This window comes from Podarcis filfolensis (assembly GCF_964270895.1).
Source record: "Podarcis filfolensis genome assembly, chromosome: 5".
In the NCBI taxonomy this organism is placed as follows: Eukaryota; Metazoa; Chordata; class Lepidosauria; order Squamata; family Lacertidae; genus Podarcis; species Podarcis filfolensis.
The window spans coordinates 14357379-14383522 of record NC_139608.1 but is presented as its reverse complement, the minus strand read 5'-3'; the positions used below and the strand labels follow the sequence as shown (position 1 = coordinate 14383522).

General features: G+C 44.7%; 1 protein-coding gene across 3 annotated transcripts in view; it reads left to right on the top strand.

Moving 5' to 3' along the window:
* The window catches only part of FNDC3B (fibronectin type III domain containing 3B), a 298646-nt gene that overhangs the window by 18046 nt on the left and 254456 nt on the right, over window positions 1–26144 (top strand). Inside the window, exon 1 of one of the 3 annotated variants that reach the window (XM_083613139.1) lies at window positions 3100–3341. The exons of the other annotated variants lie outside the window; for them this stretch is intronic. The gene's annotated coding sequence lies outside the window, so the exon portion shown is untranslated. Of the gene's footprint in view, window positions 1–3099; window positions 3342–26144 lie in introns of those variants that run through there. 3 annotated transcript variants of the gene reach the window in all.

Below are 26144 nucleotides of genomic sequence, written 5' to 3'. Positions count from 1 at the left end.
ACCCAACTCACCATCTCAGACGCCTAAAATTAATCTGCAGTATTCCTAGATCACCCAGGTATGCTCTTCTGCATGTAATTATGTGATTATAAAAAGTTTATAACAAATTAAAACTTTAAAAATATATGTTTAACAACAACCAATTTTTAAGTACATTTTAGGCATGGGTTTCATAAAGTATACAGCCACCTTAAAGGTTGCTTCTCTGTCATACCCCACATGCAGACAAAAAGAAAAGGTGCAGAAAAAAAAGAAAAGAAAAGAAGACGACAAAAAGGAAGAAATAATGAGGAAGGAAGGAAGGAAGGAAGGAAGGAAGGAAGGAAGGAAGAGAGAGAGAGAGATAGGGCAGCCATATCAAATATTTTGATATCACCAGGGCTTTTTCTCAGCCGGAACTCACCGGAACTGAGTTCTGGCACCTCTCAAATGGGTGCCCTTGCCATTATAAGATAACAAGAGTGGCGTTCATGGTGAGTTCTGACACCTCTTTTCCTAGAAAAATAGCTCAGGATGCAACTGAGTGTAATTTGATGCCAATAGGGCACATGCATAAATTGTGCCAAACCAAATTTTCAGTCTCTTTCCTTTGTAAATTATGTAATCTGAATGAAAGGTGAATGCTGGAAAATCTGCCTGTTGTGTAAGTGGCTTATTTTTTTCTTTCTTTTGCCAGGCAAAAGGAAGAGAAAGTCAACTGCACACAAGTCACTGTGACCTCGCTCTCTGAGTAATGAAGGTCATAATCCCCGCCCTCCAGCCTGGGTTCTGGGATCTCATCCAGACACTTCTTAAAAGTTTTTTATGTGATGGCTAGGAACTTACTCATTTCTTTATCCTTTGATTAATTCGAAACTTCAGAAAACTTGCTCCGTTAACAATTTGATATATGAAACGAGGAAGAAGCTGAGGTTTTGAGAATGCTTTTGATTTCTGTGTCCAGTTGTGTGCTAACAACAGACACATGGAGGATATACAGTCCTTTGATCTAGGTGCTGCTCTGTGGTTTTGCTGCATTGGTGCTAGATAGGACATATCAATAGGTGAGACAAAATACGGCAATTGCTTATCTTCTGTTGGGGAGAAAAGCATGCAAAGTTTTGAATTTGCATGGCGGGCTTTTCCTCAGGCCAGAGTTAAATATTCCTGCATTCACTTTCACATGCTGACACCTTCCACAACACTCATTTAAAAAACAACAAATTTAGAATAAAGATCTGTGTGATTATATAATTTGCCTGAGGGGCACCGAAGCCATGTGAGTCGCAGCAAAAAGCCAACAAAGGATATTGCAGTACTAATAAATACAAGATGGCGTGAACCTTTGCGTTACTATGGCATGAATTTCTGCGGGTTCTGGTGTCCTTCTTCATGAGATGCATCTCACTCAAAGTGCGCATGCCCTTCAGAAAGGGTTCATTGTTGATTTGGCTTCTCACAAGCAGTGGAAATGGCAACTCTAAAACAAAACAAAAACACTCCCAATCTGTGTTTGTATTTTGCATGGTGGCTAAGGGAGCCAAACTGGTTTCGAAAGCTTCTGAAATGCCCATTTTCATATGGCTCCCAGTTGTTTGCATGGGATGAGAGTGTGGACAGACTTCCATTGTGTCAGACCAATGTAACAGCTGCTTCATATTATTTTGTTGGTGGATGTTACAGGCCTCCTAGACACTGTTCCGAATGCCAAGGCACAGCTGGGATGTGCTGGGATAAGAGGGCTGCTCCTAAGCATGTTCAGAGTGCCTTTTCCAGGAAACCGTCCCAGTCCCACCCCCACACATCTGTGACCAGGAGGGGTGACTTCTCAGGACAGCTTTTAGATTTATTATTTAAAAGAGTATGCTTAAAAACAAACACACTATGTTGCAGTTTCTTTTAATTTCAAAGAAAAAAAACTATATAACGGGAGCATTGTAGACATTCCATATATACTGAGTCATGGGTTGTTTTTTTTAAACGCAGGAATTCTGTATCCACTTACGCGGGAGTAAGCCGCATTGAACTCAGTAGGACTTACTTCTGAGTAGAGGTGTATAGGATGGCATTGTTTAAAAAACACCACTTATGGGTTTTTTAAAAATAAAATGTGCTACCCAATCCATACTTCCAGTTGAGAATAAACTGTTTCTTTGATCATAGTGAATGAGCAGGCATAATTAAGATTGCTGTGTTTCACACACAAAACTCTTGTGTTATTTTGGAAGAAATGACCAACTTGGTTTTCAACTTGCAGTTATTGGGGCAATTATTCTGTATCCTCGTTCTGTCTCCAGCATGGATGGGCCGGTGAGATTCATGTTAAGGCGCAGCATAACCAAACTGTTATTAATTGATTTTGTTTTATGTGCCCTCCGGGGGGATTATTGCGGGGTAACAAACCGCAAACGGGGTGTGGGGGGTGTGGCGGATGAATGGGAGAGGAATGAATTAGCGCATCCTGGGAGAATGCGGGGGGGGCGTGTGTTCAGAGGCGCCCCCTTCAGCCTCCTTCCTCTTCTTCGCAGTCTGACCCAATGCACGCTTGTACAGACTGAGCACCCCCCCTCAAAAAAGGGGAAAAAAGAGTGCAACCCCCCCCCTCAAAAAAAAGAAAAAAAGAAAAAAAAAGAGTGCATTGGCACGCAGGCGCGCAGCTCGGACCTGTGCGCTCTTACTCGAGAGCAAGCGAGTCCAGCGGTGCTGGTGAGGTGACTCTCCGGGAAAAGGTTAGTAGCATTTCAACCCCATCCTATGAAGCAAGCGCCCTTCCCCAAGTTCAGTAAGGCTCTGCAAAGTGTGTCCGAGTAGGGTTTACTCTTGAGCAAAGTGTGTTGGAGATGGCAGTCTGGGTAGACTCGCTTCCTCTAGCATCATCATCTTACTATAATTTTTTTTAACTCCTCAGTCTTGCTGGAGGGGGAAAAAAAGAAATAAAGGGAGCACTCCGTGCTTTATTTTTTAACGCAAGGCGGTTAATAAATTTGCAAAGTGCCTCTCCCTCCTCCCCCCCCTCTCTCCCCCCCCTCTCCTTTTCCTCCTCCAGGCTCTGGTTTTTCTGCGCCCGCCTCCCTCCTCAGCTGATTTCTTTTTTTTCCTCCCCCTCTCCTTTCCCACAGTAGCTTCTAATCCAGACTGTATGGTATGTGGGCTGGTCACAAATCCCCATGTGGTCCGACATCATTGACATGGCGGAATCCCCCACCAAACCCTACTGGTAGTTATTCCAGCTCGCTCGCCTGCCCGCCCAGCCACACAGCCCGGGGATTTACCGGACTTGCCCGCCCGCCTCCCTCTTCCGAAGAACGAGCAGGGCCATTCTCTCCAAGACAGCACCCCCGAGCCCCCGTTTCCAACACAAGGTAAGCGAAAAGGCTGCTCTTATTAGGCGTCTTTCTCTCCTTCCCACCCCCCCCCGTATCAACCCCCCCAGGCTAGAAAATGCCAAGCGAGAGGCGAATTTCCCTCCCCTCCCGCCCCGGTTTGCAAATGCAAATAAAAGATTCGCTCCGGGGCTTGTATTCTGATTGCAATTTAAAAAATAAAGACGCCGAGTTTAATATAACTCGGAAATACTGGAGCTTCTCCCCCCCCCCCAACACCTCCCTGCCTTTTACTACTCCGAGTGGGTTTTGCTACGCCCCCCCCCACGCCTCTTCCCAATCCGGATTCCTTTTGTTTCCGAAGTGGAAACTCCCCGAGTGTGAACGGTGTGTGTGCTCAAAAGGATGCGTCTAGCCTGGGCTTGCCTTGGGGGTCGGGATCGGGAAGGCGGTGGGGAGTAAGTGGGGGGGGCAAAGGCTCCCTGGAGAGAAGGGGCAATGAGGGATCTCCGGAAAGTTTTGGGTTTTCTCTCTTTCCAGTTTGCTCCTTGCCCGGCGCCTTTAGGATCTCTCCGATCCGTGCGCCCCTCTCTCCCTCGCCGCCTCGTTGCCCAATTACTCCTCGTTTAAGTTACACCACTATTTTTTCCAGTACTTTCGGGCCCTTGCCTACGCAAACTCTCTGGAAGGAGCAACTAGGGACCCACGGCTTGCTCAGTTCTTCTTTTTTAGGGGAGTGGAGATAAATGTTTGCTGGGGTGGGGGAAACAGAAGAAGAGAATGCGAAGTAGACTCTTTTTTTGGAGAGGGGGAAAAAAGAATGCGTTTCTCTCCGGGTGCTCTTGGTTGGGCACCGATTTCCTCGCCGTTGCAAATTCAGAGTGGCAGGAGAAGTCCATTCCTTCTCTCGCTCCCCCCCCCGCCCATTTCCTGGAATTTGGCTTGGGAACGAGGCCTTGGATGCAAAGGGTTAGCGGCGGAGACGCGGGCGCCTGATATATATATATTTTGTGGGTCTGGTTGCGTGGAATGGAGGAGGGAAGAAAACGGTTTGCTGCTGGTGCCGGAGCCCATCTGTAAGGGAGCCAGCCTGAGTGCTAGAGCTGCAATACGATTTCGTGTGTGTGTGTGTGCATTTTTATTTTTTTTACTGGGAAGGCGAGAGAGGGAGACAGACACACCATCATAACCTAGCAATCCAGACAGGCTCCTCGCCGCTGCCTTTTCTGCCCGGCTGCCCGCCCTTTTGCTTGGGCGCACTTCCTATCGTGTGCTTTAAACAGGGGCTTCCATCTCCGGCCTCCCGGCTTGCCCTCAATCCACATCAAACTTAAAGGATCGCATTATTTAAAATATATATTTTTTAAAAAGCAACAAAGCAACGCAGGTTTCAATGCAAAAAACAGCAACAACACACCCAACCCCCGTTGGGAAGCGTAAAAATGGGATTTTCCTTGTCTCCACATGGGATCTTATATGTGCGTGAATGCAAACTGTGCCCCTCCCTGCCAATGACCTGGGGGGGGGGGGTTGTGTTGCGCGTGAGCAAAGCCGGGAGGGCCAGACGGTGGAATGGAATCCGGCCCGCGCAAAGGCGAAGGTTTGGCCCGGGGTTCCTCCGCTGCGCGCCAGCGTCGCGCACTGCCTCGCAGCCCCCTTCTGGATGATGCCTTGGAGGGAGGAGGTTTTGATACCCTTCAGGTGGAGGCAAACCAGCCAGCGCTGCTGCTGCTCCTTCCTGTCGTTGCAACGCAGCCGGGGGCTACCCGGTCCCGGTCCCCCCGGTGTTTGTTATTAATTTTTGCGCGTTGGAAAGGCGAGCCGAAGCCTTTCCAAAATGTCTGGATCCAGGGGGCACGTTGGAGAAAAGAGACCGAGACACACGCAGACGTCTCTCCTCCAGCCCGTCCTCCCACCAGGCCCCTCCCTTCCTCGCTGACGCCACTGGCAAACGGAGCGGGGGGGGGGCGGAGAAAGGAGGGGGGAAATTAAAAAAAAATATATCTGGAAACTTTTGATTTCCCGTGCCAGACGCTCTCTTCTCCTACCGCCACCCACCCCCTTCGAACAAAATGGCACATTACCAGGAAATGGAACGCTGGAAGAAGGAGGGGAGGAGGAGAAGAAAAACTTTGTGAAGCAAAAACTCTTGCTTCTCCCTCCCTCCCCATCCTTGAAAACATTTCACTTAATTAGCTCTTACTTTTATTTATTTTTGCCCCTCTGATGATGTGTTTTGCCATTCCGTCAAAGAGAAATTCGCTAGGACCAAGGCCAAAGAGTTGGGGGTGGGAGCGCTTTCTCTGAAGGCAGAATCTTTTAATTGCACCCCTTTTCTTTCTCATTTTTCTTTTCTTTTCTTTTCCGCCAGCAGTTATCTTCTGGCGTTTGTACAGTTGAGATTTTGTCTGTGGGATGGAAGGGGAAGGCTGTAGCAAAGGAGGGGGCGGCGGAGGAGGAGGAAGCGAAGACTCAAGTGTCAAGAATGTGCTTCTCAAAAAAAAAATTGTGGAGGGGGGGGGCTGTTTGAAACCTGGGGAAAATGGTGTTTGGAACTGATTACTCTGGCTGCAGAAGTGTGTGGCTGGCTTATATTGAGTCAGACCATTGAGCTTTGCAGTCTTTGGCATTTTCAGACCTAGGACCCACCTACAAACCAAACATGCATTTGGGGACCAATTTATTTCGTTTTTTACAGTATATTTTTGTATAGGAGTTCTGGTGCTGTCGTGACTCACCTGGGATCAGGCTGTCAGTTGGAAGGCCAGCTGACTGCTACATCTTTCTGGGGTTGCAGGTTGGAGATTTTTTTTTGGGGGGGGGACGTTGAACCCAAAGCTTTCTGGATGCAAAGTATGCACTGTGCCAATCCTAAAAAGGTTCCCCAACCATCTCCTTTGTATCATGTCTACTTAGCACTGATCTCGCATGTAGAAGTGGTAATTCTAGGTGCAGCTTGGAATGTTTGGAATTTTTACCACTGATTTCCTTCCTCCCGGAGGCTGAGTGCGCTTTGCAGTTCCTCACTGGTTAGCCTCAGTGCTGATCTGCGTACTAGGGGATTCACTTAAAGATCTGTCGCCCTGTAGGTTTAGAGTTGGGACTGGAAGTGAATTCAAATCCTGATTTTGCTGAGTGACTGGGGATAAGATAATCTCTCTGCCTCAGATTTCCCAAGCGTAGCAGCGATATATGCCCAGTGAGATAAAACAAGGAGGAATGGGGAAATTGCTGCTAAATGGACCGTGTTTCTTCGGACAGAGCATCTTTTTCAAGCCTTCCGTTCGTTTCAGAGGGGTATGGGAAGTGCAGTTGCAACAAGAAGCAGGAAATGGAGGGAATCTGGTATAATTACACTAGGATGAAGTATAGCCAAAAAGGCAAAGGCAAAGTTTTTTCTCAGATGATGCTGGGCACCACCCGTTTAAAACACATTTATATCACTTTAGCAGTCACAGCTTCCTCCAGATACTCCTGGGAACTGTAGTTTGCCCATTGCAGAGCTATAAGTACCAACTACAGTTCCCATGATTCTTTGAGGGAACCTATGAGTGATAAAATGACACTGCTTTAAATGTCTAGCTGTGACTAGTTGTTGATGTTAGTGGGATGTTTGTGGCCTGACTTTTTTCTTATGGTTTTGGTCTTCATACTGTGGCTGGGTGAGGGGGCAGTAGCATTACTGAGTGTTCTTCCATATGAAAAATAATCCTGTTTTACAGATATATGAAGGCCTGAGGCCTGTGAAACACGGATTCTCTACCAGGTTCTCCCTTTCGACCCCATTTCGTCTTAGGCGGGGTCAGCAGACTTTTTCAGCAGGGGGCTGGTCCTCTGTCCCTCAGGCCTTGTGGGGGCCCCGGACTATATTTTGGGGAAAAAATGAACGAATTCCTATGCCCCACAAATAACCCAGAGATGCATTTTAAATAAAAGCACACATTCTACTAATGTAAAAACACACTGATTCCCGGACCGTCCGCGGGCCAGATTTAGAAGGCATCTGGCCCCTGGGCCTTAGTTTACCAACTATGTTCTTGGGCAGGCATAGGCAAACTCGGCCTTCCAGATGTTTTGGGACTGCAACTCCCATCATCTCTGACCACTGGTCCTGTTAGCTAGGGATGATGGGAGTTGTAGTCCCAAAACATCTGGAGGGCCGAGTTTACCTATGCCTGCTTTTAGGCCTTGACACAACCCTCCCGTAGAAAACTGGCATGTGGTGAAGGGTTCTAGCCTAATATTCAGTGTTAATGACTGCTTTCCTCTTTGTAGGAAGAATTGGGGGTAGGAAATGGACATTCATTTTCTTTGGCAGGGAGAAGACTGTTCTGTGGATTATTATTATTATTTCCAAAAAGGTAGATTCTGGGGCTGGAGGCTGGGAACTTGCAGATTAGTCAGCTCTTGTGTGGATCCCAGGAAGCATATTTGTGGGAGGCAGAGGTGTTTTGATTAAAATAATAATAATAAAAAGTGGCATCTTGTCATTGTTAGAATATTCTCCCATAATACTTGTGGGTGGCTGCTTTGCAGAATCATCTCTGTAATGGTGCTGTTGCTTAATTTATTTTGCACGGGGTAGAAAAACTGTCCAATTCACTCCACCAAAGCTTGTAAGCTCAGGGAACTTTTCCAATTAATCATTAAGAAGTTCATTTTTTAACTTGCCATAAGGGCATACCATCCCTTGTCGTGCACATAGCTTCTGAGATGAAGAAGAAGAAGAAGAAGAAGAAGAAGAAGAAGAAGAAGAAGAAGAAGAGTTTGGATTTGATATCCCGCTTTATCACTACCCTAAGGAGTCTCAAAGCGGCTAACAAGGCCAAGTGAAATGGGGTTTGTGGGTCTCATCCTCTTCCTTGCTTTTCTCTCTCCTGGGGGTGGTTCAATGTAAACAAGTAGCCGAAATGATACAGGGTAGAGACAAGGCCAAAGAGGTTAACAAGGCTTGAGTGTGTATTTATATTGTATGAAGTAGTAATCAACGGCTAGGAAAAAAATCTAGGCACCTAAAAATGTGGTGCCTAGGGTAGAAATTACCTCTTCCCCACATCTTGTTTCGTCATTCCTTGACTGAATGCATTCCATTTCAATTTCCCTTCATGCTTTGGTGCAAAGGAAGGATTACTTTGCCATTAATTGACCATATGAAGCTTTAAAGAAAGACCACGGTACATCTATCTCAGCATTGCCTACCGGGATTTCAGCCAAGGGACATTACCACCCCTACCTGAAGGCTGAAGCCGGGATCTTCTGCATTCACAGCCAATGTCCAGCCACTGAGCTACTGCCAATAAGAACTGTTTTGCTGCACTCAGCAAATTTCAAAACCCCTCTCAGTAGTCTGGTTTGTGGGAAAGCCATGTTAATTTCAGAAGATAACAGCCAGCCTTTCCTCATTGTCGTATGGACAGTGCACAGATTAGAAATTGATGGCTGAAGATAATGAACCCTAGTTTGATTTGCTTTTAAGTGTGTATTTAATTTTTACACCATAGCTCCTCTAGCAATTAAAAACAGGCTTTCCCAGTCTTGGGCTATGAAGTGCATGATTATAAAAGGGAATCGGACGTCTGCTTCAAAAAAAGAGCCTGTCCTGTGCACCTGTAGCTTGTGTGACTCTTGTGTTCCTGAGGCAATTAGATATTTGGCATAATAGCTTTCCATTCTTTAAACAAGGGGTTGGTAACCGAAGGCCCATGGGCCACAAGCGGCCCACGGGGGTCGTTTAACCGGCCCCCGAGCCGCCCCCAAACCGAGCCACCTGTTTGGCAAGTCCCCACACGCTGCGCTAAACCGTCACAGTGGGGACTTGCTTCTGCGGCACCGGAAAGTGCATTTGCGCAGATGCAGACGCTGGAAATTGCGGATGGGCGCGATCCGGCCCATGGAGGGATCTCCGCTGGAGTGAACTGGCCCAGGCGAGGTAAACCTTGCCGACCCCTGCTTTAAATACACTGGCTCAGTTTGCATGGCTCAGCTCAAGTAGACAGGCCCCTGGAGAGGAGATTGTGGCCGTTTTGCATCACCTTTGCTGCTACTGCTATGCTCTACACCATGGTTTGGCATAGCGTGTCATCCAAGTTTGTGGTTTGTCTCAATCCAGACGAACCATGAGCTGTAAACCGAGGTTTGTTCTTAACGCATCAGTGACTAGACTTGCAGGAGGCAACTTCCTATGTTTTTAAAAGCAGAAGAGGAATCCATGCACCACAGAATTCAACTTGAATTTGGATTGCTTTAGCACAGTATCTGCTTGCTTATCATTGCTAGGTTTTTCTGGCTAAATAATTATGATGGAGATAGTGGAATCATGGAAGTCATTCCTCTCCCAAGAGAACAAGATGGTTTCTTTTTTTTTTAAAAAAAATTTATTCATTTTCCAAACAAATTTTATACAATCAACAAATTATTTTGCACTCATTCTTCAATTTTTGACTTCCCTCAGTTTCTCTGTCAATCTTTCGTAAAATTTCTATTTATTGACGCATTTCTAAACATGATACTGCCTTTCCCAACTCCTTTTCCTCTTACTCTCTTTTTTGCAATATTTCTTACTATCTCACAGAGTCTCTTCAAAACCAACAAGCGTTGTCTGTACATCACATATATTTTTCAGATATTCTGTAAATTTCCCCCAGTCCTCGATAAACTTTTGGTCTTTCTGATATTGAATCTTCCCAGTCAATATGTCCAATTCTGCATATTCAGTCAATTTCCTTCTCCATTCTTCCACTGTTGGAATTTCTTCCTGTTTCCATCTTTGGGCCAGAAGTATCCTTGCGGCAGTCACTGCATATTGAAACAGTCTACAGTCTCTCTTATTAATTTCGTTTCCTACCATTGCTAATAGAAAGGCCTCTGGTTTTTTAACGAACGTATATTTCAACAAGATGGTTTCTGACAGTATTTTCTGGGCAGTGTTGTTGATGTTCCTTCTTGCCTGCGCCATCATCTTCTTGGTCACAGTCCTCTCCTGGCAGAAAGCTACAGAGAGCCATCCAGAAGTTCTATGCCTAATCACTCCAATAACTGGTGTGGTTGGATAGCTTGCGCTTCGAACATAGCTCATGTCTGGTCTCTCATGGAAACTGAATCACTTGCCATTTTTAAAATGGGTGAGCTCATCCACCGATCTGAGGTCATTGCTGGGATAGTGATGAGACATTTCTTTTATAAAGTTTTCCAAGCCCATACCTGAAATGTTTATAGGCTGAACTGCAGGCATAACTGTCCTGCTTTATGGAGGCCAGATGAGTGGTGGCGTTCGGTGAAATTTGGAGTATTGTATTCAGTGGCGTAGCATGGGTTGTCAGCACCCGGGGCAAGGCAAGTAATTTGCACCCCCTAACCCGTGGATTTGCGCCCCCTAACCCATGGATTTGCGCCCCCTAACCCCCAGATGTTGCGCCCGGTGCGGACGGCCCCCCCTGCACCCCCACGCTACGCCACTGATTGTATTTACTCGAACGTAATGTGCCATCGAATCTCATGCGCACCTCGGTTTTCAAAACCTTGAACCCCAAAAAAGGAAAGAATTCGGTGGTGAATGTAAACAAGCCATTGAATCGCACCCTAAATTTCGCGACATAATTTGGACAAAAAAGGTGTGCATGACATTCAAGTAAATACAGTAGTTTTGTGGGTGTGCCCAAGGGACGCAGTTGCTCTTTTTTGAGACTTGTACTCTTACCTGGTATTTTAGAACTGGGGTTTCCTCTTGGCACATCTTACAGGAGGGCAAAAGAGTTTTGTAGTAGGGTTGGCATCTAGCTGGGATTGGTCAGTTTCTTCTTATGTGTATTTTTAGCATCTACTTAATGAAGCCATTATTTTAGTGTGCCGGCATATGATCTCTGGAACTCCCTGACTGTTGTCCTTAGGTAGGCACCCTCGCAGTACTGTTTTATAGGCCTGCTGAATACTTCTTTGTTTCAGCAAGCCTGTGCGGACACACAATTCAGGCTTTACCTTTGTTTTCCATGATGCTTTTTGTGCATATTTGATTTTTAATTGTGGGGGCTTTTTGGATTTCAGTCATGCTTTGCATATAGTTGGACTTGTGCACCGCTTGTTGATATTTTTTAGCAAGTATTTTATAAATGTCCTGAGTAAGTAAGCAAATAAACGAATAGCATCACATGACGCAGAGATGGCGGAAGCTATATGCAAAGAGGTATCCATAATGAATAACCCGCCTGTTCTTTGAAGACATTATCCTTCATTAATCCAGTGGCCCTTTTCAGAGGTTGCCATAAGTGGGCGGCAGTTCGCCTCCTCCTCTATTCTGCTGATTCATAAATGTGGGAAAAAAACAGCATCTCCCCCCTGCAAAATCAGTTGCCATAGTGAACCTTTTACGTCTTGTAGTTGTTTTGTAAGCTAGCACAGTTTGCCAGAGATAAGTTATACCATTCATTTAAAGAAGGGTCTGTGCTCCCCCCCCCCAGTGATTTGTTTCCTCTGCCGTGCATGGATTCTGGCATAGTAGCCCATTTGTGCCATTAACTGGTGAGGATGCTTAGGGTATAGTCCTTAAAAAAAAGTTGCTAGGCCTGGTTGATCCAGAGATACAAGGCAGAACGTTCAGGTAGTATTCTACCCAATATTTCATTGAGAAATTTGCCCACTTCCTTCTCCCAGTTGATAAGGGAAGCCATAGCTGTGACACGCGAGTTAAGCAATAACGTCCGGTGTCTATTTGCAAAAAACAGGAAAGGATGAGAAAGACAATTCAGTTGTCAGTCGGTGCCGGCATGGCCAGCACAGATCAAGGATGGTGGGAGATCCTAAGAGCTACAACTTTTTCATCTCTGATGGAAGGGATTGGGAATGCTCAACGGACTTCGCCAGAGAACTGTGTGCACAGAGAACATGCATGCCTTCTACAACATGCAGAGATGTCTCTGTAGATGAGCTGACGCTGAAAGGAGAAAGTCTGAAATCCCACTGGCTATACCTGCTAGTTTTGAGAGTTGGAGTGAACTGTGTCTTTGTTTTTAACATTAAGTGGTTAAAATGCATGTTCTCAGTTTAGGGCATATTTTGTGGATATTGAAGATTTTGGTATATTACTTTTTGCACCATGAGGAATACTGGGTTGTGGTTATTTGGAAGGGAAGTTCCGATGAAGGGAGTAGAAGGGGGAAATGTTCCAGGTTTGAGGAACGACAGCAGTAACAGAACACTGCAACTCCTACTCAGAATTCATAGGAATTCATGAGTCATTGTTCTGGTAGGTTGTAGCTTGGCATCCATGATCCTAAACTCATGACTTGGATGTGAAATCCATTTATTTCAGTAAAACTGGTGGTTGTGCTGTGATCTGTGTGGAAAGTAACATCTGAAAAGATGTCACTTGCATCAGGAAATGCCTATCAAGGTATTGATAGGAGACTTCGCTGGGGAGAGCTCTCATTAAAATCTTATTAGAAACCTAAACGTTTAACGGAGCAAATGGGTTGTTTAATTGTACCTATTACGTGATTAATGCTTTCCCTCTGTAAACATTTGCCTTGCCATATTGTCATTACCCAGTTGTTCGTAATTGTGCAAAACGAGTATTGTGCAATGCTTATTTTTCTTAATGTCTGCCAAAGTCATTTTGAAAGTTAAAAGCCTAAACTAGATATAACTTTTAAGTTAAGTGGCAGGTTCGTAGAGAAGGTAAAAGGGGGTTTGGTTCCGAGTCCAAAATACAAAAGCTTGCAAAAGTTTTGCCTTTCTTTCAGTATGGGACTAGAACTTACTGAACAAAAACCACAGTTTACCTTGGAATTTTCTCTCTCTCTCTAACTGAGCAGAAATGGTGTATGAGCTGTGTTGGATATCTCCATCCCAGCAATAATGCACGGTTGTGAAAAACCTTGACAGAAATCCTGGCACTCATTTTTTCAAGTTCTCTCTCACGTTGTACCAGCTATATAGAATTCTTTCTAATAGGAGTCTAGCGTATCAAAAGCTTGCTTGTTTATGGCTGAGGTTTAGTGTCACTGTGCGATCTGCCCCTAGAGACCAAAGGTATGTGGGAAGAGAGGAGCTTTTCAAACAACAAAGGGGAAATAGGAGCTGATAGATATACAATGATAACAGGCCATCTACAGGCAGGAATGTCCCTCTATTTGAAAACAGATAAAGTCTTTCAACATTCTCTCTTTCTTACTCCCCAGAATTTGGTGGATGGCTTTTTCCCCCTTTTTCTTTTTAAGAAGCTGCTGCCTATGTGTCTTATGTGCGAGAGCAGTAAATTCTTCAGAGTACTGGATAGCGAGAAAGAAAGATGGCTTTAAAGTGCATTTGTTCTTGAATTTGTAACACCACCCAGGAGAAAACATTCAAGCAGCAGCTGAAAGCACATATACAGTGGTGTCTCGCAAGACGAAATTAATTCGTTCCGCGAATTTTTTCGTCTAGCGAATTTTTCGTCTTGCGAAGCACGAAATCCCATAGGAATGCATTGAAAATCAATTAATGTGTTCCTATGGTCAAAAAAAGTCCAAACAAAGCCAAATTTGGTACAACAAGAGTTTATTAAGTGCTCTTTAAAGTCACACATACTGTAAAGAGCATTTCAAAATTCCAACCCAGAAATTTTTTTAAAAAGCAGCAGAGTGGCCCAATGGTCACAGAAAATCATAAAAATGCAGAAAAAAACCCACAAGCTTCCAGATTCTTGCAAACCCCTCCCCAACACCAAGTCCTTGAATTCCAAACACCCCAACCCAAAATCCAAACCCCCCCCCAAAAGTTTTAAAAGCTTAACTTACCAAATGGCTGCAAAAGAAGTTTTGGAAAAGCTTCAAAAATCACCAAAGTCTTTAAAAACCTCAAAAAAGGCTACTGTGTACATTGCGTTCTATGAGTTGCTCCTCAAAGTCAAGTCGCAACTGTATTAACGGTGTTAAGAAAAAGGAAACAAACTTGCAAGACGTTTTCGTCTTGCGAAGCAAGCCCATAGGGAAATTCGTCTTGCGAAGCAGCTCAAAAAACGGAAAACCCTTTCGTCTAGCGAGTTTTCCGTCTTGCGAGGCACCACTGTATATGGAAGTCAGTTCTGCTGTAAACAGTGAGTTCTGTGCTGGGCATCACCTCCCAGGAACTTCTTGTGAATTAAACGTGCATTAAATGAATGAGAGATACCCGGGTATGGGGTGCATTTCCTTCCATGCACGCTGTGTTCATTTCAAGGGGGGGGGTGCTGGAGATATTCTTGATGGGTTGCTTGTTTTTGATAGCAATGGCTTTCCAGCTTTTCTGGGGAAAGTTGGAGGTTCCTGGCTGGTCTTGCGAACAAGATCCTGCAAAAGACAGAATGGCGTTTGCAGGGGAAGATTGGCACATTCTGATGCAGAACCAGCGTGAGGCTGCCCAACGTGTGTTGAAAGGTGTGCTCAGTCCTAGAATATCCTCTGAAGCACCCAGGTGCTGAAAATTTTCCTTGGCAAACCGGGGTCTGAATGGCACAGCTCAAGGCTTTTAAATGCTGGTCCTATAAAGTGGGAGGGCTGTCTACTCCAGGCAGCAAAATCCTTCAAGAAGGTGTAAAGCTTAAGTGATTGGTTTATATAGGATCCGGGTGTGCATCAGTGATGCAGGTTTAATGGGAATTGGTGGGGCGTACAGTTTATTGCAGTCGAAGCAAACAAAGTGTGTGCGTGTAAACAGAGTCGGTGAAGTCCGGTGGGAAGAACTGTGCAGTTTGCTGCCTTCCTTAGGGAAGCAGAGTTTTCTAAGGACGTTGCACTGAAGGCAACGATTTGCAAGGATGAATTGCTCACCTGTGTAGTGTCAGAGGTTTTTAAAGATTAGAACTGCTGTTCCGAGTGTGTTTGTTCTGTGATTTTGCTAATAGGGTGTCTGAAACTGTGTCCTTTAAAGCTTAAGCCCCAGCAGGGTGCTGCAACAAGCATCGATGCTTCTTTGCTGTATTAGATTAATAGGACTACGCTCGTGACATATGGGCTAATCTTCAAGTAGCTGCATTATGATATAAATTGGAAAATGTCGCATAATAATTTAAAATGAATGCCACTTTGCAATTTATGTAGTTTATATTGGAAGCTGCCCAGAGGAGCTGGGGCAACCCCGTCAGATGGGTGGGGTATAAATTATTATTATGATTATGATTATGATTATTATTATGATTATTATTATTATTATTAATTTCTTCTGGTACTGGATGCATTTCTGTGTTTCTGAAAGCCTCTTAAAACTAGTCAGCACTCAAATTTCAATTCTGCCAACCACTTCCAGAGCTCTCAGGACCCAGCAGGGGGGTCTTGGTCCCACTGTGAGGGAATCCTTGTACCAGGCTAGGTTGTGTGTGGAAATGAGACATGAATGAGGGTAACATCACCAGAGCGGTGGAATGCTTCTTTCAGGCCTGTTTTCCGTGGGGAGGGGACAAGGAAGTCTTTTTAAGGTCACTCAAGCACCCATGGATGTCATATTGGCGATCCCTGTCCTATAAGCTCCTTTGGGCTTCAGGAGCTGGAGAGAACCAATGTTTACCTGAGTCTGTTTGTAGTATAGCAGCCGTTGTTTTCTTGGCAAGCTGGGCAGATTTTACTGGCTTGTTCCCACTGCCTAGGAACTGCTGTTGGACAAAAACCGACAAGAATTTGATTTTGGCAGTGCTGCAGATCTCAAAGAAACTGGGGGTGGGTATATGTGCTCATGTGCACACACTTTAACCGTCACAGTGAAGTGACATTTACTACTTTCTAGCTATATAATACTATGCAAATGGAAAAATGCCTTACAGTCCTTAATGGTCAACCGAGCTGCAGAAATGGCATGATGTGGGCTGTTGTTCCTGTGATGGCTTTTGGTAGTCTTACAAAGTAAAGGTAAAGGGATCCCTGACCATTAGGTCCAGTCGTGACCGACTCTGGGGTTGCGGCGCTCATCTCGCTTTATTGGCCGAGGGAGTGGGCGTACAGCTTTCGGGTCATGTGGCCAGCATGACTAAGCCGCTTCGGGCGAACCAGAGCAGCGCACGGAAACACTGCTTATTTTCCCGCCGGAGTGGTACCTATTTATCTACTTGCACTTTGACGTGCTTTCGAACTGTTAGGTTGGCAGGAACAGGGACTGAGCAATGGGAGCTCACACCCGTCGCGGGGATTTGAACCGCCGACCTTCTGATCGGCAAGTCCTAGGCTCTGTGGTTTAACCCACAGCGCCACCCGAAGTAGATGTGCTTAAATGGTAACTCATTGTGCATTTTGCAAGCTGCTTTGGGAAGAATGTCTCTTAAATCCCATTATAGCGCTGTTAAATTACAGTACTCTGCTAAATTACAGTACCCTTGGCCGCTGCAGCTGCATATTTCGAGGGAATATGGTCAGTGGAGGAGAAGTCCTGTATTGGGGAAGCTTCTTGCACGGAACATAAATTTTTGAACCCTCCACTTTAGACGAGCAGGAGTTTCAGGAAAAGCGCCCCACGTTCTGATTGGGTATAGCAGATCCACTGTGGATTATATTCTGTGGTTTTAAAGCTATAGAGCAGGAATGCCACACCAATCACTCGCCTTACTTCGTGTCTTCCCTGCGTGTTTTGGAATCATAGAATTGTAGGGTGGGGGAGGGACCCAAGGGTCATCTAGTCTGACCCCCTGTGCCCTTGAACTCTGATAATGCCTCAAGGTTGCATGGATGGAGAGAGGGTTGTAGACACTAGCCTGGACTCATCATCTCAGGGTCATGGGTTCAAGCCACAGATTGGGCAAAAGATTCCTGCATTGCAGGGGGTTGGACTAGTTGACCCTCGGACACCCTTCCAACTTTGCAATTCTACGATTGTAAGTAATGCTCAGATTTGTTGTTGCTCCGCCTTCTTTTTGCCTCTTGCCCGCCCACCACTGGAATATGCTCCCTGGAAGGTGGCCCTTGGGGCGAAAAAGGGGTTCTCCTGCGCTGTTAGTTCAGGAGATTTTTCTCAGTGAAACAGTTTTATTCAGAGTGGATTCAGACTGTTGGAAAACCCATCTGTTTGATCATAGTTGGGACAACAGTTTGCGACTCTTAGCAAAAAGGTGAGAGATTTGTTCCGATGCCGGGGGTCAGATGACGGCAAGATTTTCATATGCTAGTTTCCACTGAGTCATCTGTAGAGTTCAGGAGGGGGAGTGCTTGCAAACTGGTGTCATGCACTGGCAAGACGATTAGGAAATACTTTGTTTTTAAAAGCCAGCCTTCTTCTTCTTCTTCTTCTTCTTCTACTACTACTTCTTCTTGCAAGGAAGCTCTTGCATGTTACAGTTGTGTAGCCATGGAAGGTGTTATCACGGAATAAAGGCGTTGCATATAGAGGCGCTCCTTTTAAAATTCTGCCATGAGAGAAGGTGAAATTCTAAGGAGGAGGTCTCTGTGGAATTATTGCTTTTTTCACATGCTGCCAACTGTTTCTTGTCTAAGGTTTATGCCTGCAGTACAGTGGTACCTCGGGTTACATATGGTTCAGGTTACAGATTCCGCTAACCCAGAAATATTACCTCGGGTTAAGAAGTTTGCTTCAGGATGAGAACAGAAATCGTGCAGCGGTGGCGCAGCAGCAGCAGGAGGAGGCCCCAATAGCTAAAGTGGTGCTTCAGGTTAAGAACAGTTTCAGGTTAAGAACAGACCTCCAGAACAAATTAAGTTCTTAACCCGAGGTACCACTCTACTAGCACAATTCTGTATACTGTATGTCTATTTCTAAGAGAGTCCCACCGTGTTCAAAGTGACTTGCTTCCCAGGTCAGTGTGCATAGGGTTGCAACCTCACTGTTCTTAAACTTGTCTTCTATCCTGTCCAGTAGGCTCAAGTCGGCATGCTTTGGTTTAAAATCTCATTGCCCAATGCACACAGAAGGTATATAACCAACCCTTCTGTTCCTTCTCTGCTTTGGGTATATATGTATCAGGGCTGGTTGCAGCTTTGCAATACTGTACTTGGAGCTGATTTGCTCAGAATCATTTAAATGTCCCATCGGCCGTTACAGCCCCCTTATTTTTTTTAATTGCAAAATCTCTGGGAGGCGCCTTTTTTAAGGAAAACCCTCTCAAAGTGGGTTCCAGGGTGCATTTGTTGTATGTGTACAAAAGTGTGAATAAAAGGAAATTTGCTCATAGCATATCGAAAAATTAAAAACCAGAAAATAAACTTAATAAAGATATAGCAAGACAGAAACGCATTAGAATCTGAAAAACAAGCAAAAGAGCTGTCTGGAACAAATGAAATTAATACAACGTACAAAAATGCCTGGGCAATAGGTAGGTTTTCATCTGTTGCCAAAAAGTATGCGACATTGGCACCAGTTGTACCTTCTTGGGGAGGGAATTCCAAGATCAGAGGGCCACCACCGAAAAGGCCCCGTCTTCGGTAGAAACATAATGTACTTCTACTAAAGACAGTATAATTGAATGGGGTCTCCCAGGTATTAGATAAAAAGCAATACAAGAAAATACAGCAATAATAAGAAGCCATCTATCCAGCCCTAAAGCTACCGTAGTAACACTGCTGATCTCCATCTGTCAGTTTATTGTGAGGAATTTAAACTTCATAGTGCTTCACGGCTAACGCGGCATTAGAATTCTCACTCCTGTGTACCTTTGTAAAGGTGTTGGTACCTGCACTTGCAGGACTAAATCAGGGGTAGATGATACAGAGCAGATTCAGCAACAGGCCTTATCTATTCTCCCTGCAGCTTGCTTTCCTCTTCCTCAAAAGAACCAGGATTCCTGCATTGCAGCGGGTTGGACTAGATGACCGTTGGGTCCCTTGCAACTCTAGGATTCTATGAAAAGCATGAGGTTTTGGGGGAGGGTTGTGTATGTCACACAGGGTTCTCCCATTTGAATGCTACAAGCGACTGAGAGAATAAAGGTCAGCAGGGGTTGTGTCATCATTGTATCTTGAGCAGTTCCTTCTAGGAAAGGAAGTTGCCCCTGAGGAAGACATCCACTCAGTGGACGGGTCCACAGTCAGCTGTATTGTTCCTTAAAAGTCTGCAGAGTTTTGTGGCATCTAAAAGTCCCCTGAAAGATTTGTTGTGGTGCAAGCTCACTTCATCAGGTGGTCTCTTCTGCACAGAAATAAACCTGGGAGGGTTTATGGCCCCTCAAGAAACTTTCAAGATCAGCTGGCCAGGGCTGCATGCACACCATACATTTAAAACACCTCGCCACAAGAGAGTCCTGGGAACTGTAGTTTGCCTCTCGTGGAACTACAACTCCCAGCGCCCTTACCAAACCACTTTCCCCAGATTGTTTGGGGAGGCGGATTCTTTAAATATATATTGTGTACGTACCCTAGCAGTGTTATCTCTTTGGAAACATTTACAGTGGTACCTCGGGTTACAGACGCTTCAGGTTACAGACTCCGCTAACCCAGAAATAGTACCTCGGGTTAAGAACCTTGCTTCAGGATGAGAACAGAAATTGTGCAGCGGCAGGCCCCATTAGCTAAAGTGGTGTCTCAGCTTAAGAACAGTTTCAGGTTAAGAACGGACCTCCAGAACGAATTAAGTTCTTAACCCGAGGTACCACTGTAATATTTCTTGGGCACCGTCTGAGGACTGTTTTCTCCTGTTCCCTGGACTGGTTCCTCTTCCTCTCCCTCAACTTTGCTTGTGCGCTATCCTTGCTTCTGTTCTAATAACTGCAGAGACAACCTGTTTCCTGAGGTGGAGAGACAAAAAGTGATAAGGAAAGGAGCTTTACCTGATAAACGCCAGCCAGGCCAGGCCAAACCTTTGTGGACCGGATGTGGCCGGAGGGGCTTGTGTTTCTGAGCGCCAAGACTGTTCTCGATTACAATCTCTTTACGCCACAATAGCTTATGCTTTTAAGTTTCTGTGCAGTGCGGCAAACATTGTGGTAGAAGCTGTGAAACCTTTACAACCAAAGTCAGTTCCTGTGAAGGGCAGTTGTGTGTTTGCATGCTCTAATGTTGGGATATTGAAAGCGTCCCCCTGTTCTTACAAACAGGAAATGGGGGTATGTTGCTGTGTCATAAAATGTGCTGTCTTGAGGCAGGCCACCCTCACCTTTCCTAATAACAGGGACATATAGCCCTTGCTCTGTCCACGGCAGCTGTTTACCAGCTCCATCAGGTACGCAGGCTAAGACCCTACCTGCCTACGGACTGTCTCGCCAGAGTGGTGCATGCTCTGGTTATCTCCCGCTTGGACTACTGCAATGCAGTCTACGTGGGGCTACCTTTGAAGGTGACCTGGAAACTACAACTAATCCAGAATGCTGGCAGCTAGACTGGTGACTGGGAGCAGCCGCTGAGACCACATAAAACTGGTCTTCAAAGACCTACAATGGCTCCCAGTACGTTTCTGAGCACAATTCAAAGTGTTGGTGTTGACCTTTAAAGCCCTAAATGGCCTGGGCCCAGTATACCTGAAGGAGCGTCTCCACCCCCATCGTTCTGCCTGGACATTGAGGTCCAGCACCGAGGGCTTTCTGGCGGTTCCCTCACTGCGAGAAGCCAAGTTACAGGGAACCAGGCAGAGGGCCTTCTCAGTAGCGGCACCTGCTCTGTGGAAAGCCCTCCCACCAGATGTCAAAGAGAACAACAACTACCAGACTTTTAGAAGACATCTGAAAGCAGCCCTGCTTAGAGAAGCTTTTAATGTTTGATGCATTACGGTATTTTAATATTTTGTTGGAAGCCGCCCAGAATGGCTAGGGAAGCCCGGCCAGATGGGTGGGGTATAAATAAATTATTATTATTATTATTGCTCAAAAATGTTAAGCCCCTTTTGTTTTTGCACAAACTGCAGCGTGCAACTTTGGGGATTCGCTTTCTGAAGTGCAGTGTCCACCCGGCTGCTTTTCTTCTCCGCCCACGCAGTCTCGTCCCCAGCTCCTTGTGCAAGCTGCAAATTCTGCAGAAATGTTTACCAATCCACTCACCCCCTCTGGCCCGCCCACTTGCTGAAATCTGCAAAACGTTATAAGTCATGGACACTTGGGGAGGGGAAAGACCCTGAGTCGTGATGCCTCCGATCAGATGCGTAACCCTGCAAGCTGTAAAAAAGAAGAAGAATTTGATTTTGTCTGTGTGCTCGTTTGCACACCAATATTGATGTGCAGGAAGCGGGGGGCGGGGTGTTGGCTCAGGAAAAGAAAAGAAAGGGGGGAATAGGGAGAAGAAGAAGCAATAGCTCAAGGCAGTGCTGGGCTGCAGCCCTTCTTGGAAAAGACAGATATGACCACAGCAATGCTTGCCTCGGTCTCCTTCCAGATTAGATTACTGTTAATGAAAACAATGCACTATCCACTTTGCTGTTAAGAAAGACAATCCTATTAAAATGCCAGAAAGTTCAAAACTGTGAAGAATCCCCAGGAGGAGAGGCACTTAGAAAAATGACTCAAACGGCACCAGAGTATATATTGTGTTAAGAATCTCAGCTGACATTAAGATGTACGTTGTTCATCCCCGATATGGTTATTTAATAGAATCATGGAATTGTCGCATTGGAAGAGATCCTGAGGGTCGTCCAACCGGAGGGAGTGACTAGAGAATGAGACTTCTCTTTAATAGGCTCCTGTCTTTGGAACACTTGACCCAGAGAAGCATGCCTGGTGCAAACATCATCGTGCAACAGGTTGATATGGAGGCTGCTTGTGACCTGCCAAATGCAGTAGCCTGTGGCCACCACCAGCAGGCCCTTAAAAAAAAAGTTTAAGAGGACAGCAAAAACCCAAACATAACTTTCATTCTTCCTGCCTGCAAATGCTGTGAGCAAAAAAACGAAGATCATGGCCACTGGTCCCATCACCTCCTGGCAAACAGAAGGGGAAGAAATGGAGGCAGTGAGAGATTTTACTTTCTTGGGCTCCATGATCACTGCAGATGGTGACAGCAGTCACGAAATTAAAAGTCGCCTGCTTCTTGGAGAAAAGCAATGACAAACCTAGACAGCATCTTTAAAAGTAGAGACATCACCTTGCCAACAAAGGTCCGTATAGTAAAAGCTATGGTTTTCCCAGTAGTGATGTATGGAAGTGAGAGCTGGACCAAAAAGAAGGCTGATCGCCGAAGAATTGATGCTTTTGAATTATGGTGCTGGAGGAGACTCTTGAGAGTCCCATGGACTGCAAGAAGATCAAACCTATCCATTCTGAAGGAAATCAGCCCTGAGTGCTCACTGGAAGGACAGATCGTGAAGCTGAGGCTCCAATACTTTGGCCACCTCATGAGAAGAGAAGACTCCCTGGAAAAGACCCTGATTTTGGGAAAGATGGAGGGCACAAGGAGAAGGGGACGACAGAGGACGAGATGGTTGGATAGTGTTCTCGAAGCTACCAGCATGAGTTTGACCAAACTGTGGGAGACAGAGAAAGACAGGAGTGCCTGGCGTGCTCTGGTCCATGGGGTCATGAAGAGTTGGACATGACTGAACGACTAAACAACAACAAAGACAGCGGGGTGGGGGTGGGGGCTTTGAAGGCGACAATACATGGTTCAGCTTGGCAGGTCACAAGTTGTGCATACAAGCTTGTGTGTTCTAGGTGCTGTAAACCATGGCTGAATAAAACATATCGGTTCCGTTTGGAAGAGAACACTGGTTGGGGGTGGATGCCCAGTTTAAGCTGGAGAGAGGGGATTGCATGGAATTGTAAGATTCCTGGTAGGCTGCTTTTAGTCATCTTGTCTCTGTGCTTGTGTGCTGTGCACATGCATTTAGCGGGTTGAAATTTGATATCTAAAAAATGCATTTAGTGTCAAGGTGATATTACGATGCCATCCCGTGCTGTATTGTGCTATCCTGTTGGGGACAATTTAGCTTACTGTGCAAATAGCAGCAGATGTTCCTTCTGGGGCTTGAACCATGCTGTGTTAATAGGTATTCTATTAGATGTTTGTGGAGCAGTGGAACAGAACTGTTATTGCATTAGGGCGTTAAATCATTTTAACAGGAGAGGGGCTCATGGTTAAATCTGTTTTTGTCAGCGTTCAATATGTTGCGGCTTCATTCACAAAAGTCTAGCGGTTTATGTAGTTTTCTAATGGTACGTATGGGGGGTTGCTGGTTAATCCTCAATGTAATAATGTTGTTCCTTTTACTTTCTTTATTAAAGTCGGGGAGGGACCCACAGCAAAACAAACCCCACAGGATTTCACCACCACTGTTCTTAACTGGGCAAAGCATCATCATGCGTTTAACTGTATGTGTGTGTTTGTATGTGTGCAATCTGAAACGAAAGGTAAATAATCATTCCCTATGTAACCTTAAACTTGCAGGTAGAGCACATTCATTTTAAATATTTATAGGCTGTCTTTCCTGAACCAAAACAAAAAAAATTTTTTCCTTCCAGTAGCACCTTAAAGACCAACAGATCTTTTCCTGAACCAAGCTGACTTAAAGTGGCAAGCTTGTGATACAAGCAGAATCGCAGTAGCTTTACATTATTAAACATAAAAACGTTTCTTATGAATAATCATTTATCGCTAAACAATTTGCCATATGCTCTAGGAGATACTTAAAAATGCATATGTGTCGCTGCTACGAAAGCAGAGAAATTCCTAGCTGATACATCTGTTTTTCCTTGCCTCCAAAAATTCATCTCCTTCGCACCAGTTTTTCAGTATAAGGAACGTTGGAATGGGGCAGCCGCTGATAAGGTCTTTCCGGGCATATAATAAAAAGGACAAAACAACAAACGGGGTGAGTTCAGTTTCCAACCCCGCAAATATAAAACTTCAACTTAAACAGTATATCCAGAAGAATCACCCAGAGAAGCAGAGGGCAGGTGACTGCCAGGTTTAGGGGGGCCTTTTTCTCAGGCTGTCTACTCTGTTCAGCAGCTTGAATCAATCAATCAATTTTTATTGTATATAGCCAAAAGGCCTTTACAATGGACGACGGAGAATAAAAGAAAACTTTCATCTAAAATCATAACACTCAACTTGTAGCAGTTTACAACACAAAAAAGAAATTTCCAACATTAAGACTTGAGATTGAAGTGCATTCACATAGCTGGAACGGAGCTTCTTGGCTGCCAGTGCAAATTTGGCTACCTGGTGTGTAATATACAGATGTTCATCTGCTAGGAGTTTCACTGTCACTTCCTGTGCGAATTGACCTGGAAGCCAATTAAGAATTGGCAATACTGTATAAATTTTCCTCTGGGCATCACATACAGGGGGGAAATCAATAGGTAGTGTGTGAGGTCCTCTTACCTGATTGCATCCATGTCTACATTTGTGATCCGTATGGGCAATTCCCTGGTATCTCCCCTCTAAATATGCTGAGGGCATCTGTTGAAATCATAGTTCTACAAAGGCCCTGCGTAGTTGTGGGAAGGTCAGTGTCTCAAGGTAAGGGGGCCTTGAGTGATGGGTCTTAATTTGGAGTACCAAGTAGAGTAGCAGGCAGCGATGATGGATGCTCTGTTTTGGTTGGCATCCAGATTAAAAATCCAATTTCTAAGGTCACATGGGCTAAGGCCTATGTAGTTCACCATTTGGAGATTATAAGACCTAGTCTTATCAGGGTGGATAAAAATCAGTGATTAAAATAAAAATAAAAATCGGATTTTTAAAATAAAATGCTTTTGGAGGAAAAAATCTTTCTAAAGATAGTTTTCTATTTAAGTTACATTATAGTCCAAAGGCTATTCATCAGGAAATAAGGATTTGTTTTAAGTTTTTCATGTGTGCTAAAACTCAGCCTGCTTTTTTTTTACATCAGTTAACAAACATGGATACATGTGCTATAATGTTATTGTTTTAGTTAAATAAATTGTTTAAATTGTTATTAAGGAAATGATTATTTTTCTCCTTCCAATAAAGTACCGCAGAAAAGTTGCTCAAATATAAACATTATTAAACCTCACAATAATTTCATAATTATCTGTTTATGTATTTCTAGCAGTATAATCAAATCAGTAATTTTTTATATAATTTTAAAAACTACTCTGAAAATTTATTATTCCAAAAATGAAGCCTTCACCTGGTTGTAAATATTAAGATTATACTAGCAAGAATGAGTCTTTCTGTAAAAAAAAATGATTTAAATCAAGTCTTAATGACTAGTGATTTAAATCAATTTGATTTAAATCAAATCCACCCTGAAGCTTATCTTGGCGCTTTTGTGCCCAGCCCCCTGTCCTTAGTTACTCTTAACCAGAAGAGCTTAGTAAGAAGAGTTTGATCCTGTATCTGAGATAGGCTAGATCAATTCTGGCTGCTAGGAAGGGAAGGCCCAACTCTGCTCTGAGATGAGTTCCCAGTGTCCCGCAGGTAAAACAAATGGTTCACCTTCAACGATGAACACTGAGCTGCATGGCCACCTTTGCGTTAAATGTTTTTTCTTTTTTTAAAAAACAGGGACTTTTGCAACATTTCCATGCCTGTTAACTCTGTGAGTGATTGCAGTCAGAACCACACATGCAAATTTATTGTCTTGTATGACAGCGATACATCATGCGCGCAAATTGTGCCTCAGAGTTGTTAAATGGGCAACAATAAATGGGCTCTTATTTCTTTTGCAATAAAAAGAAGACATCCTAAAACTCGGGGAATAGAAGAGGTGATGGCAAAGCGTGTTCTCCTTCATGGAGAGCATGGGTTGTGGTGGGCTTAACAAGATACCTCGCTGTTGCCGGGCGGGTTAGTTTGGATGTCCACCATTATGTTTGGGCTCCTCTTGTTGTTGGGGAGAGTTTGAGGTTGCCAATTATTGACTGACAGCCTTAGGTTATATATTCTCTGCGTGCAGCGTTAAGCTTCATATTTTCGCTGCGCGCATTGGATCACCCACCCACCCTCCCTAATTTTAAGGCTTTTGCGTTTGACCTTGCTATGCCTGTCATGGGGTCGTCTGCTTTGGGGGCAA